Raw genomic sequence first — 13,925 nt, 5'->3', positions numbered from 1 at the left:
ACATTGAAGTGTCCTTGGGCAAGACACTGAACCCTACATTGAAGTGCCCTTCATGGGCAAGACACTGAACACTACATTGAAGTGTCCTTGGAAAAGACACTGAACCCTACATTGAAGTGTCCTTCATGGGCAAGACACTGAACCCTACATTGAAGTGTCCTTGGACAAGACACTGAACCCTACATTGAAGTGTCCTTGGGCAAGACACTGAACCCTACATTGAAGTGCCCTTCATGGGCAAGACACTGAACCCTACATTGAAGTGTCCTTGGGCAAGACACTGAACACTACATTGAAGTGTCCTTGGGGCAAGACACTGAACCCTACATTGAAGTGTCCTTCATGGGCAAGACACTGAACACTACATTGAAGTGTCCTTGGGCAAGACACTGAACCCTACATTGAAGTGTCCTTGGGCAAGACACTGAACCCTACATTGAAGTGTCCTTGGGCAAGACACTGAACCCTACATTGAAGTGCCCTTCATGGGCAAGACACTGAACACTACATTGAAGTGTCCTTGGAAAAGACACTGAACCCTACATTGAAGTGTCCTTCATGGGCAAGACACTGAACCCTACATTGAAGTGTCCTTGGACAAGACACTGAACCCTACATTGAAGTGTCCTTGGGCAAGACACTGAACCCTACATTGAAGTGTCCTTGGGCAGGACACTGAACCCTACATTGAAGTGTCCTAGGGCAAGACACTGAACCCTACATTGAAGTGTCCTTGGGCAAGACACTGAACCCTACATTGAAGTGTCCTTGGGGCAAGACACTGAACCCTACATTGAAGTGTCCTTCATGGGCAAGACACTGAACACTACATTGAAGTGTCCTTGGGCAAGACACTGAACCCTACATTGAAGTGTCCTTGGGGCAAGACACTGAACCCTACATTGAAGTGTCCTTTGGCAAGACACTGAACCCTACATTGAAGTGTCCTTGGGCAAGACACTGAACACTACATTGAAGTGTCCTTGGGCAAGACACTGAACCCTACATTGCCTCCAATGAGTCGGTCGGTGTGAGCTCGCCACCGTCGGTGTGTGAATGTGGGAAGTGAGGACGCTGGCGTCGACTGTTCACCGCTTCACCTCCCAATGTATGAATGAATTAACCATTGTAAAGCTTCACCTCCCAATGTATGAATGAATGAACCATTGTAAAGATTCACCTCCCAATGTATGAATGAATGAACCTTCACCTCCCAATGTATGAATGAATGAACCTTCACCTCCCAATGTATGAATGAATGAACCTTCACCTCCCAATGTATGAATGAATGAACCTTCACCTCCCAATGTATGAATGAATGTACAGCGCTTTTCAGCACTTGGAAAAGCGCTATAAAAATGCAATAATCATTATAAGGTTTCATGACATATCCATTTAGATTGTATGACCTCAATTACACCCAAACAACCTGAACTTTGAACATTCAGTGGATCTTCCGTGGTCTGGGCTTTTCAAGTTCACGAGTCTATCCCATTCTATTCTAAACTCCACTTACTTGGTATGAGATATCTAATGACGTCCTAACAGCTATTCTTCTGGCAGACACCAGGCTTTGAACTCCGGCCAGGCACTCATCAAAGGATAATGAGAGAGTATATGGGAGAGAATGATAGGGAGAGACGGAGAACTTTTGTGCATGTCATGCAACAAAAAGATATAGCGTTCATTTTGTGCAAAAACAACAGACAGACTACAAGGGATACGATGTTTCTGCCCGAGAGCAGAAACGTTAACAACACAATCTGTTCTGCTCAAACACACAGCGGCACAGAGGTGTGGAACTACACTGTTGATTCAGGACGACACGCGTGTGTGTGTGTGTGTGTGTTAGTCGCTGTTGTTCTTTCATCATCATAGCGGCTGTACTTTCCACACACACGCACGGCACGCACACACGCAGAGAGATAGCTGGCTCTTATGGACTTTGTAGCTCAGTGACCTTGTGGTTAGAGTGTCCGCCCTGAGACTGGGAGGTCGGGGTTCGATCCCCGGCCAGGTCATACCAAAGACTCTAAACATGGGACCCAGTGCCTCCCTGCTTGACACTCGGCATCAAGGGTTGGGTGGGGGGTATAAGTCCCTGCGACATACTAGAGTCATGTCCAGGGGGTGTACTTGTACATCAAGCTGCCTCACGCTACAGAAACAGGAGATAGGCTCCTGCCCTATGGCTGGCAGGGTGGAATTGCAGGCGCACCACGGGGCAGGAAAAGTGTCTGTTAGAGGAGGAGAGCGACAGATCTGAGATCAGCGGAGGGACGGAGTGGTTGAGTTGGACTTCACCGTGTGGGGAGAGCGAGGGTTAAGCAGGGTGAGCTGCTTCGTGCCGTTGATAAATGGGACGGCGGCACCTTTTGTTTTACTCACCCGACTCACAATCACTCCTTCTGTCTGTAAACCTGCCTCTCTGTGACTCCATTTATCACTCCTTCTGTCTGTAAACCTGCCTCTCTGTGCCTCCATTTATCACTCCTTCTGTCTGTAAACCTGCCTCTCTGTGCCTCCATTTATCACTCCTTCTGTCTGTAAACCTGCCTCTCTGTGCCTCCATTTATCACTCCTTCTGTCTGTAAACCTGCCTCTCTGTGCCTCCATTTATCACTCCTTCTGTCTGTAAACCTGCCTCTCTGTGCCTCCATTTATCACTCCTTCTGTCTGTAAACCTGCCTCTCTGTGGCTCCATTTATCACTCCTTCTGTCTGTAAACCTGCCTCTCTGTGCCTCCATTTATCACTCCTTCTGTCTGTAAACCTGCCTCTCCGTGGCTCCATTTATCACTCCTTCTGTCTGTAAACCTGCCTCTCTGTGCCTCCATTTATCACTCCTTCTGTCTGTAAACCTGCCTCTCCGTGGCTCCATTTATCACTCCTTCTGTCTGTAAACCTGCCTCTCCGTGGCTCCATTTATCACTCCTTCTGTCTGTAAACCTGCCTCTCCGTGGCTCCATTTATCACTCCTTCTGTCTGTAAACCTGCCTCTCCGTGGCTCCATTTATCACTCCTTCTGTCTGTAAACCTGCCTCTCTGTGCCTCCATTTATCACTCCTTCTGTCTGTAAACCTGCCTCTCTGTGCCTCCATTTATCACTCCTTCTGTCTGTAAACCTGCCTCTCTGTGCCTCCATTTATCACTCCTTCTGTCTGTAAACCTGCCTCTCCGTGGCTCCATTTATCACTCCTTCTGTCTGTAAACCTGCCTCTCTGTGCCTCCATTTATCACTCCTTCTGTCTGTAAACCTGCCTCTCTGTGCCTCCATTTATCACTCCTTCTGTCTGTAAACCTGCCTCTCTGTGCCTCCATTTATCACTCCTTCTGTCTGTAAACCTGCCTCTCTGTGCCTCCATTTATCACTCCTTCTGTCTGTAAACCTGCCTCTCTGTGCCTCCATTTATCACTCCTTCTGTCTGTAAACCTGCCTCTCTGTGCCTCCATTTATCACTCCTTCTGTCTGTAAACCTGCCTCTCTGTGCCTCCATTTATCACTCCTTCTGTCTGTAAACCTGCCTCTCTGTGCCTCCATTTATCACTCCTTCTGTCTGTAAACCTGCCTCTCTGTGCCTCCATTTATCACTCCTTCTGTCTGTAAACCTGCCTCTCTGTGCCTCCATTTATCACTCCTTCTGTCTGTAAACCTGCCTCTCTGTGCCTCCATTTATCACTCCTTCTGTCTGTAAACCTGCCTCTCTGTGCCTCCATTTATCACTCCTTCTGTCTGTAAACCTGCCTCTCTGTGCCTCCATTTATCACTCCTTCTGTCTGTAAACCTGCCTCTCTGTGGCTCCATTTATCACTCCTTCTGTGTAAACCTGCCTCTCTGTGCGCTCCATTTATCACTCCTTCTGTCTGTAAACCTGCCTCTCTGTGCCTCCATTTATCACTCCTTCTGTCTGTAAACCTGCCTCTCTGTGCCTCCATTTATCACTCCTTCTGTCTGTAAACCTGCCTCTCTGTGGCTCCATTTATCACTCCTTCTGTCTGTAAACCTGCCTCTCTGTGCCTCCATTTATCACTCCTTCTGTCTGTAAACCTGCCTCTCCGTGGCTCCATTTATCACTCCTTCTGTCTGTAAACCTGCCTCTCTGTGCCTCCATTTATCACTCCTTCTGTCTGTAAACCTGCCTCTCTGTGCCTCCATTTATCACTCCTTCTGTCTGTAAACCTGCCTCTCTGTGCCTCCATTTATCACTCCTTCTGTCTGTAAACCTGCCTCTCCGTGGCTCCATTTATCACTCCTTCTGTCTGTAAACCTGCCTCTCCGTGGCTCCATTTATCACTCCTTCTGTCTGTAAACCTGCCTCTCTGTGCCTCCATTTATCACTCCTTCTGTCTGTAAACCTGCCTCTCCGTGGCCTCCATTTATCACTCCTTCTGTCTGTAAACCTGCCTCTCTGTGCCTCCATTTATCACTCCTTCTGTCTGTAAACCTGCCTCTCCGTGGCTCCATTTATCACTCCTTCTGTCTGTAAACCTGCCTCTCTGTGCCTCCATTTATCACTCCTTCTGTCTGTAAACCTGCCTCTCTGTGCCTCCATTTATCACTCCTTCTGTCTGTAAACCTGCCTCTCTGTGCCTCCATTTATCACTCCTTCTGTCTGTAAACCTGCCTCTCTGTGCCTCCATTTATCACTCCTTCTGTCTGTAAACCTGCCTCTCTGTGCCTCCATTTATCACTCCTTCTGTCTGTAAACCTGCCTCTCTGTGCCTCCATTTATCACTCCTTCTGTCTGTAAACCTGCCTCTCTGTGCCTCCATTTATCACTCCTTCTGTCTGTAAACCTGCCTCTCTGTGCCTCCATTTATCACTCCTTCTGTCTGTAAACCTGCCTCTCTGTGCCTCCATTTATCACTCCTTCTGTCTGTAAACCTGCCTCTCTGTGCCTCCATTTATCACTCCTTCTGTCTGTAAACCTGCCTCTCTGTGCCTCCATTTATCACTCCTTCTGTCTGTAAACCTGCCTCTCTGTGCCTCCATTTATCACTCCTTCTGTCTGTAAACCTGCCTCTCTGTGCCTCCATTTATCACTCCTTCTGTCTGTAAACCTGCCTCTCTGTGCCTCCATTTATCACTCCTTCTGTCTGTAAACCTGCCTCTCTGTGCCTCCATTTATCACTCCTTCTGTCTGTAAACCTGCCTCTCTGTGCCTCCATTTATCACTCCTTCTGTCTGTAAACCTGCCTCTCTGTGCCTCCATTTATCACTCCTTCTGTCTGTAAACCTGCCTCTCTGTGCCTCCATTTATCACTCCTTCTGTCTGTAAACCTGCCTCTCTGTGCCTCCATTTATCACTCCTTCTGTCTGTAAACCTGCCTCTCTGTGCCTCCATTTATCACTCCTTCTGTCTGTAAACCTGCCTCTCTGTGCCTCCATTTATCACTCCTTCTGTCTGTAAACCTGCCTCTCTGTGCCTCCATTTATCACTCCTTCTGTCTGTAAACCTGCCTCTCTGTGCCTCCATTTATCACTCCTTCTGTCTGTAAACCTGCCTCTCTGTGCCTCCATTTATCACTCCTTCTGTCTGTAAACCTGCCTCTCTGTGCCTCCATTTATCACTCCTTCTGTCTGTAAACCTGCCTCTCTGTGCCTCCATTTATCACTCCTTCTGTCTGTAAACCTGCCTCTCTGTGCCTCCATTTATCACTCCTTCTGTCTGTAAACCTGCCTCTCTGTGCCTCCATTTATCACTCCTTCTGTCTGTAAACCTGCCTCTCTGTGCCTCCATTTATCACTCCTTCTGTCTGTAAACCTGCCTCTCTGTGCCTCCATTTATCACTCCTTCTGTCTGTAAACCTGCCTCTCTGTGCCTCCATTTATCACTCCTTCTGTCTGTAAACCTGCCTCTCTGTGCCTCCATTTATCACTCCTTCTGTCTGTAAACCTGCCTCTCTGTGCCTCCATTTATCACTCCTTCTGTCTGTAAACCTGCCTCTCTGTGCCTCCATTTATCACTCCTTCTGTCTGTAAACCTGCCTCTCTGTGCCTCCATTTATCACTCCTTCTGTCTGTAAACCTGCCTCTCTGTGCCTCCATTTATCACTCCTTCTGTCTGTAAACCTGCCTCTCTGTGCCTCCATTTATCACTCCTTCTGTCTGTAAACCTGCCTCTCTGTGCCTCCATTTATCACTCCTTCTGTCTGTAAACCTGCCTCTCTGTGCCTCCATTTATCACTCCTTCTGTCTGTAAACCTGCCTCTCTGTGCCTCCATTTATCACTCCTTCTGTCTGTAAACCTGCCTCTCTGTGCCTCCATTTATCACTCCTTCTGTCTGTAAACCTGCCTCTCTGTGCCTCCATTTATCACTCCTTCTGTCTGTAAACCTGCCTCTCTGTGCCTCCATTTATCACTCCTTCTGTCTGTAAACCTGCCTCTCTGTGCCTCCATTTATCACTCCTTCTGTCTGTAAACCTGCCTCTCTGTGCCTCCATTTATCACTCCTTCTGTCTGTAAACCTGCCTCTCTGTGCCTCCATTTATCACTCCTTCTGTCTGTAAACCTGCCTCTCTGTGCCTCCATTTATCACTCCTTCTGTCTGTAAACCTGCCTCTCTGTGCCTCCATTTATCACTCCTTCTGTCTGTAAACCTGCCTCTCTGTGCCTCCATTTATCACTCCTTCTGTCTGTAAACCTGCCTCTCTGTGCCTCCATTTATCACTCCTTCTGTCTGTAAACCTGCCTCTCTGTGCCTCCATTTATCACTCCTTCTGTCTGTAAACCTGCCTCTCTGTGCCTCCATTTATCACTCCTTCTGTCTGTAAACCTGCCTCTCTGTGCCTCCATTTATCACTCCTTCTGTCTGTAAACCTGCCTCTCTGTGCCTCCATTTATCACTCCTTCTGTCTGTAAACCTGCCTCTCTGTGCCTCCATTTATCACTCCTTCTGTCTGTAAACCTGCCTCTCTGTGCCTCCATTTATCACTCCTTCTGTCTGTAAACCTGCCTCTCTGTGCCTCCATTTATCACTCCTTCTGTCTGTAAACCTGCCTCTCTGTGCCTCCATTTATCACTCCTTCTGTCTGTAAACCTGCCTCTCTGTGCCTCCATTTATCACTCCTTCTGTCTGTAAACCTGCCTCTCTGTGCCTCCATTTATCACTCCTTCTGTCTGTAAACCTGCCTCTCTGTGCCTCCATTTATCACTCCTTCTGTCTGTAAACCTGCCTCTCTGTGCCTCCATTTATCACTCCTTCTGTCTGTAAACCTGCCTCTCTGTGCCTCCATTTATCACTCCTTCTGTCTGTAAACCTGCCTCTCTGTGCCTCCATTTATCACTCCTTCTGTCTGTAAACCTGCCTCTCTGTGCCTCCATTTATCACTCCTTCTGTCTGTAAACCTGCCTCTCTGTGCCTCCATTTATCACTCCTTCTGTCTGTAAACCTGCCTCTCTGTGCCTCCATTTATCACTCCTTCTGTCTGTAAACCTGCCTCTCTGTGCCTCCATTTATCACTCCTTCTGTCTGTAAACCTGCCTCTCTGTGCCTCCATTTATCACTCCTTCTGTCTGTAAACCTGCCTCTCTGTGCCTCCATTTATCACTCCTTCTGTCTGTAAACCTGCCTCTCTGTGCCTCCATTTATCACTCCTTCTGTCTGTAAACCTGCCTCTCTGTGCCTCCATTTATCACTCCTTCTGTCTGTAAACCTGCCTCTCTGTGCCTCCATTTATCACTCCTTCTGTCTGTAAACCTGCCTCTCTGTGCCTCCATTTATCACTCCTTCTGTCTGTAAACCTGCCTCTCTGTGCCTCCATTTATCACTCCTTCTGTCTGTAAACCTGCCTCTCTGTGCCTCCATTTATCACTCCTTCTGTCTGTAAACCTGCCTCTCTGTGCCTCCATTTATCACTCCTTCTGTCTGTAAACCTGCCTCTCTGTGCCTCCATTTATCACTCCTTCTGTCTGTAAACCTGCCTCTCTGTGCCTCCATTTATCACTCCTTCTGTCTGTAAACCTGCCTCTCTGTGCCTCCATTTATCACTCCTTCTGTCTGTAAACCTGCCTCTCTGTGCCTCCATTTATCACTCCTTCTGTCTGTAAACCTGCCTCTCTGTGCCTCCATTTATCACTCCTTCTGTCTGTAAACCTGCCTCTCTGTGCCTCCATTTATCACTCCTTCTGTCTGTAAACCTGCCTCTCTGTGCCTCCATTTATCACTCCTTCTGTCTGTAAACCTGCCTCTCTGTGCCTCCATTTATCACTCCTTCTGTCTGTAAACCTGCCTCTCTGTGCCTCCATTTATCACTCCTTCTGTCTGTAAACCTGCCTCTCTGTGCCTCCATTTATCACTCCTTCTGTCTGTAAACCTGCCTCTCTGTGCCTCCATTTATCACTCCTTCTGTCTGTAAACCTGCCTCTCTGTGCCTCCATTTATCACTCCTTCTGTCTGTAAACCTGCCTCTCTGTGCCTCCATTTATCACTCCTTCTGTCTGTAAACCTGCCTCTCTGTGCCTCCATTTATCACTCCTTCTGTCTGTAAACCTGCCTCTCTGTGCCTCCATTTATCACTCCTTCTGTCTGTAAACCTGCCTCTCTGTGCCTCCATTTATCACTCCTTCTGTCTGTAAACCTGCCTCTCTGTGCCTCCATTTATCACTCCTTCTGTCTGTAAACCTGCCTCTCTGTGCCTCCATTTATCACTCCTTCTGTCTGTAAACCTGCCTCTCTGTGCCTCCATTTATCACTCCTTCTGTCTGTAAACCTGCCTCTCTGTGCCTCCATTTATCACTCCTTCTGTCTGTAAACCTGCCTCTCTGTGCCTCCATTTATCACTCCTTCTGTCTGTAAACCTGCCTCTCTGTGCCTCCATTTATCACTCCTTCTGTCTGTAAACCTGCCTCTCTGTGCCTCCATTTATCACTCCTTCTGTCTGTAAACCTGCCTCTCTGTGCCTCCATTTATCACTCCTTCTGTCTGTAAACCTGCCTCTCTGTGCCTCCATTTATCACTCCTTCTGTCTGTAAACCTGCCTCTCTGTGCCTCCATTTATCACTCCTTCTGTCTGTAAACCTGCCTCTCTGTGCCTCCATTTATCACTCCTTCTGTCTGTAAACCTGCCTCTCTGTGCCTCCATTTATCACTCCTTCTGTCTGTAAACCTGCCTCTCTGTGCCTCCATTTATCACTCCTTCTGTCTGTAAACCTGCCTCTCTGTGCCTCCATTTATCACTCCTTCTGTCTGTAAACCTGCCTCTCTGTGCCTCCATTTATCACTCCTTCTGTCTGTAAACCTGCCTCTCTGTGCCTCCATTTATCACTCCTTCTGTCTGTAAACCTGCCTCTCTGTGCCTCCATTTATCACTCCTTCTGTCTGTAAACCTGCCTCTCTGTGGCTCCATTTATCACTCCTTCTGTCTGTAAACCTGCCTCTCTGTGCCTCCATTTATCACTCCTTCTGTCTGTAAACCTGCCTCTCCGTGGCTCCATTTATCACTCCTTCTGTCTGTAAACCTGCCTCTCTGTGCCTCCATTTATCACTCCTTCTGTCTGTAAACCTGCCTCTCTGTGCCTCCATTTATCACTCCTTCTGTCTGTAAACCTGCCTCTCTGTGCCTCCATTTATCACTCCTTCTGTCTGTAAACCTGCCTCTCTGTGCCTCCATTTATCACTCCTTCTGTCTGTAAACCTGCCTCTCTGTGCCTCCATTTATCACTCCTTCTGTCTGTAAACCTGCCTCTCTGTGCCTCCATTTATCACTCCTTCTGTCTGTAAACCTGCCTCTCTGTGCCTCCATTTATCACTCCTTCTGTCTGTAAACCTGCCTCTCTGTGCCTCCATTTATCACTCCTTCTGTCTGTAAACCTGCCTCTCTGTGCCTCCATTTATCACTCCTTCTGTCTGTAAACCTGCCTCTCTGTGCCTCCATTTATCACTCCTTCTGTCTGTAAACCTGCCTCTCTGTGCCTCCATTTATCACTCCTTCTGTCTGTAAACCTGCCTCTCTGTGGCTCCATTTATCACTCCTTCTGTCTGTAAACCTGCCTCTCTGTGGCTCCATTTATCACTCCTTCTGTCTGTAAACCTGCCTCTCTGTGGCTCCATTTATCACTCCTTCTGTCTGTAAACCTGCCTCTCTGTGCCTCCATTTATCACTCCTTCTGTCTGTAAACCTGCCTCTCTGTGCCTCCATTTATCACTCCTTCTGTCTGTAAACCTGCCTCTCTGTGCCTCCATTTATCATCCAGGGGAGCAAGGGGGGTGCAGGGGTGGGGGGGAGCATGGAGTGCAGTGTGGTAGATCTCTATAGTGATCTAAGATCTCATGTTGTTGCACAGTGTGGTAGATCTCTACACGATGCACAGTGTGGTAGATCTCTACAAGATGCACAGTGTGGTAGATCTCTACAAGATGCACAGTGTGGTAGATCTCTACAAGATGCACAGTGTGGTAGATCTCTACACGATGCACAGTGTGGTAGATCTCTACAAGATGCACAGTGTGGTAGATCTCTACACGATGCACAGTGTGGTAGATCTCTACAAGATGCACAGTGTGGTAGATCTCTACACAATGCACAGTGTGGTAGATCTCTACACGATGCACAGTGTGGTAGATCTCTACACGATGCACAGTGTGGTAGATCTCTACAAGATGCACAGTGTGGTAGATCTCTACAAGATGCACAGTGTGGTAGATCTCTACAAGATGCACAGTGTGGTAGATCTCTACACGATGCACAGTGTGGTAGATCTCTACAAGATGCACAGTGTGGTAGATCTCTACACGATGCACAGTGTGGTAGATCTCTACACAATGCACAGTGTGGTAGATCTCTACAAGATGCACAGTGTGGTAGATCTCTATAGTGATCTAAGATCTCATGTTGTTGCACAGTGTGGTAGATCTCTACACGATGCACAGTGTGGTAGATCTCTACAAGATGCACAGTGTGGTAGATCTCTACAAGATGCACAGTGTGGTAGATCTCTACACGATGCACAGTGTGGTAGATCTCTACAAGATGCACAGTGTGGTAGATCTCTACAAGATGCACAGTGTGGTAGATCTCTACAAGATGCACAGTGTGGTAGATCTCTACACAATGCACAGTGTGGTAGATCTCTACAAGATGCACAGTGTGGTAGATCTCTATAGTGATCTAAGATCTCATGTTGTTGCACAGTGTGGTAGATCTCTACACGATGCACAGTGTGGTAGATCTCTACAAGATGCACAGTGTGGTAGATCTCTACAAGATGCACAGTGTGGTAGATCTCTACACGATGCACAGTGTGGTAGATCTCTACAAGATGCACAGTGTGGTAGATCTCTACACGATGCACAGTGTGGTAGATCTCTACAAGATGCACAGTGTGGTAGATCTCTACAAGATGCACAGTGTGGTAGATCTCTACAAGATGCACAGTGTGGTAGATCTCTACACGATGCACAGTGTGGTAGATCTCTACAAGATGCACAGTGTGGTAGATCTCTACAAGATGCACAGTGTGGTAGATCTCTACAAGATGCACAGTGTGGTAGATCTCTACACGATGCACAGTGTGGTAGATCTCTACAAGATGCACAGTGTGGTAGATCTCTACACGATGCACAGTGTGGTAGATCTCTACAAGATGCACAGTGTGGTAGATCTCTACAAGATGCACAGTGTGGTAGATCTCTACAAGATGCACAGTGTGGTAGATCTCTACACGATGCACAGTGTGGTAGATCTCTACAAGATGCACAGTGTGGTAGATCTCTACAAGATGCACAGTGTGGTAGATCTCTACAAGATGCACAGTGTGGTAGATCTCTACACGATGCACAGTGTGGTAGATCTCTACAAGATGCACAGTGTGGTAGATCTCTACACGATGCACAGTGTGGTAGATCTCTACAAGATGCACAGTGTGGTAGATCTCTACACGATGCACAGTGTGGTAGATCTCTACAAGATGCACAGTGTGGTAGATCTCTACACGATGCACAGTGTGGTAGATCTCTACAAGATGCACAGTGTGGTAGATCTCTACAAGATGCACAGTGTGGTAGATCTCTACACGATGCACAGTGTGGTAGATCTCTACACGATGCACAGTGTGGTAGATCTCTACAAGATGCACAGTGTGGTAGATCTCTACAAGATGCACAGTGTGGTAGATCTCTACACGATGCACATGTGGTAGATCTCTACAAGATGCACAGTGTGGTAGATCTCTACAAGATGCACAGTGTGGTAGATCTCTACAAGATGCACAGTGTGGTAGATCTCTACACAGATGCACAGTGTGGTAGATCTCTACACGATGCACAGTGTGGTAGATCTCTACACGATGCACAGTGTGGTAGATCTCTACACGATGCACAGTGTGGTAGATCTCTACACGATGCACAGTGTGGTAGATCTCTACACGATGCACAGTGTGGTAGATCTCTACAAGATGCACAGTGTGGTAGATCTCTACACGATGCACAGTGTGGTAGATCTCTACACGATGCACAGTGTGGTAGATCTCTACACGATGCACAGTGTGGTAGATCTCTACACGATGCACAGTGTGGTAGATCTCTACAAGATGCACAGTGTGGTAGATCTCTACAAGATGCACAGTGTGGTAGATCTCTACACGATGCACAGTGTGGTAGATCTCTACAATATGCACAGTGTGGTAGATCTCTACAAGATGCACAGTGTGGTAGATCTCTACACGATGCACAGTGTGGTAGATCTCTACAAGATGCACAGTGTGGTAGATCTCTACACGATGCACAGTGTGGTAGATCTCTACACGATGCACAGTGTGGTAGATCTCTACAAGATGCACAGTGTGGTAGATCTCTACTACACGATGCACAGTGTGGTAGATCTCTACAAGATGCACAGTGTGGTAGATCTCTACAAGATGCACAGTGTGGTAGATCTACACGAGCACAGTGTGGTAGATCTCTACAAGATGCACAGTGTGGTAGATCTCTACAAGATGCACAGTGTGGTAGATCTCTACACGATGCACAGTGTGGTAGATCTCTACAAGATGCACAGTGTGGTAGATCTCTACACGATGCACAGTGTGGTAGATCTCTACACAATGCACAGTGTGGTAGATCTCTACACGATGCACAGTGTGGTAGATCTCTACACAATGCACAGTGTGGTAGATCTCTACACGATGCACAGTGTGGTAGATCTCTACAAGATGCACAGTGTGGTAGATCTCTACACGATGCACAGTGTGGTAGATCTCTACAAGATGCACAGTGTGGTAGATCTCTACACGATGCACAGTGTGGTAGATCTCTACAAGATGCACAGTGTGGTAGATCTCTACACGATGCACAGTGTGGTAGATCTCTACAAGATGCACAGTGTGGTAGATCTCTACACGATGCACAGTGTGGTAGATCTCTACAAGATGCACAGTGTGGTAGATCTCTACAAGATGCACAGTGTGGTAGATCTCTACAAGATGCACAGTGTGGTAGATCTCTACACGATGCACAGTGTGGTAGATCTCTACACGATGCACAGTGTGGTAGATCTCTACAAGATGCACAGTGTGGTAGATCTCTACACGATGCACAGTGTGGTAGATCTCTACAAGATGCACAGTGTGGTAGATCTCTACAAGATGCACAGTGTGGTAGATCTCTACACGATGCACAGTGTGGTAGATCTCTACACGATGCACAGTGTGGTAGATCTCTACACGATGCACAGTGTGGTAGATCTCTACAAGATGCACAGTGTGGTAGATCTCTACACGATGCACAGTGTGGTAGATCTCTACAAGATGCACAGTGTGGTAGATCTCTACAAGATGCACAGTGTGGTAGATCTCTACAAGATGCACAGTGTGGTAGATCTCTACACGATGCACAGTGTGGTAGATCTCTACAAGATGCACAGTGTGGTAGATCTCTACACGATGCACAGTGTGGTAGATCTCTACACGAAGTAGTGTTGTGGATCTC

The sequence above is a fragment of the Protomyctophum parallelum genome (genome assembly GCF_964188405.1).
Source record: "Protomyctophum parallelum genome assembly, chromosome: 4".
Lineage (NCBI taxonomy): Eukaryota > Metazoa > Chordata > Actinopteri > Myctophiformes > Myctophidae > Protomyctophum > Protomyctophum parallelum.
Note: the sequence above shows the minus strand (reverse complement) of the source record.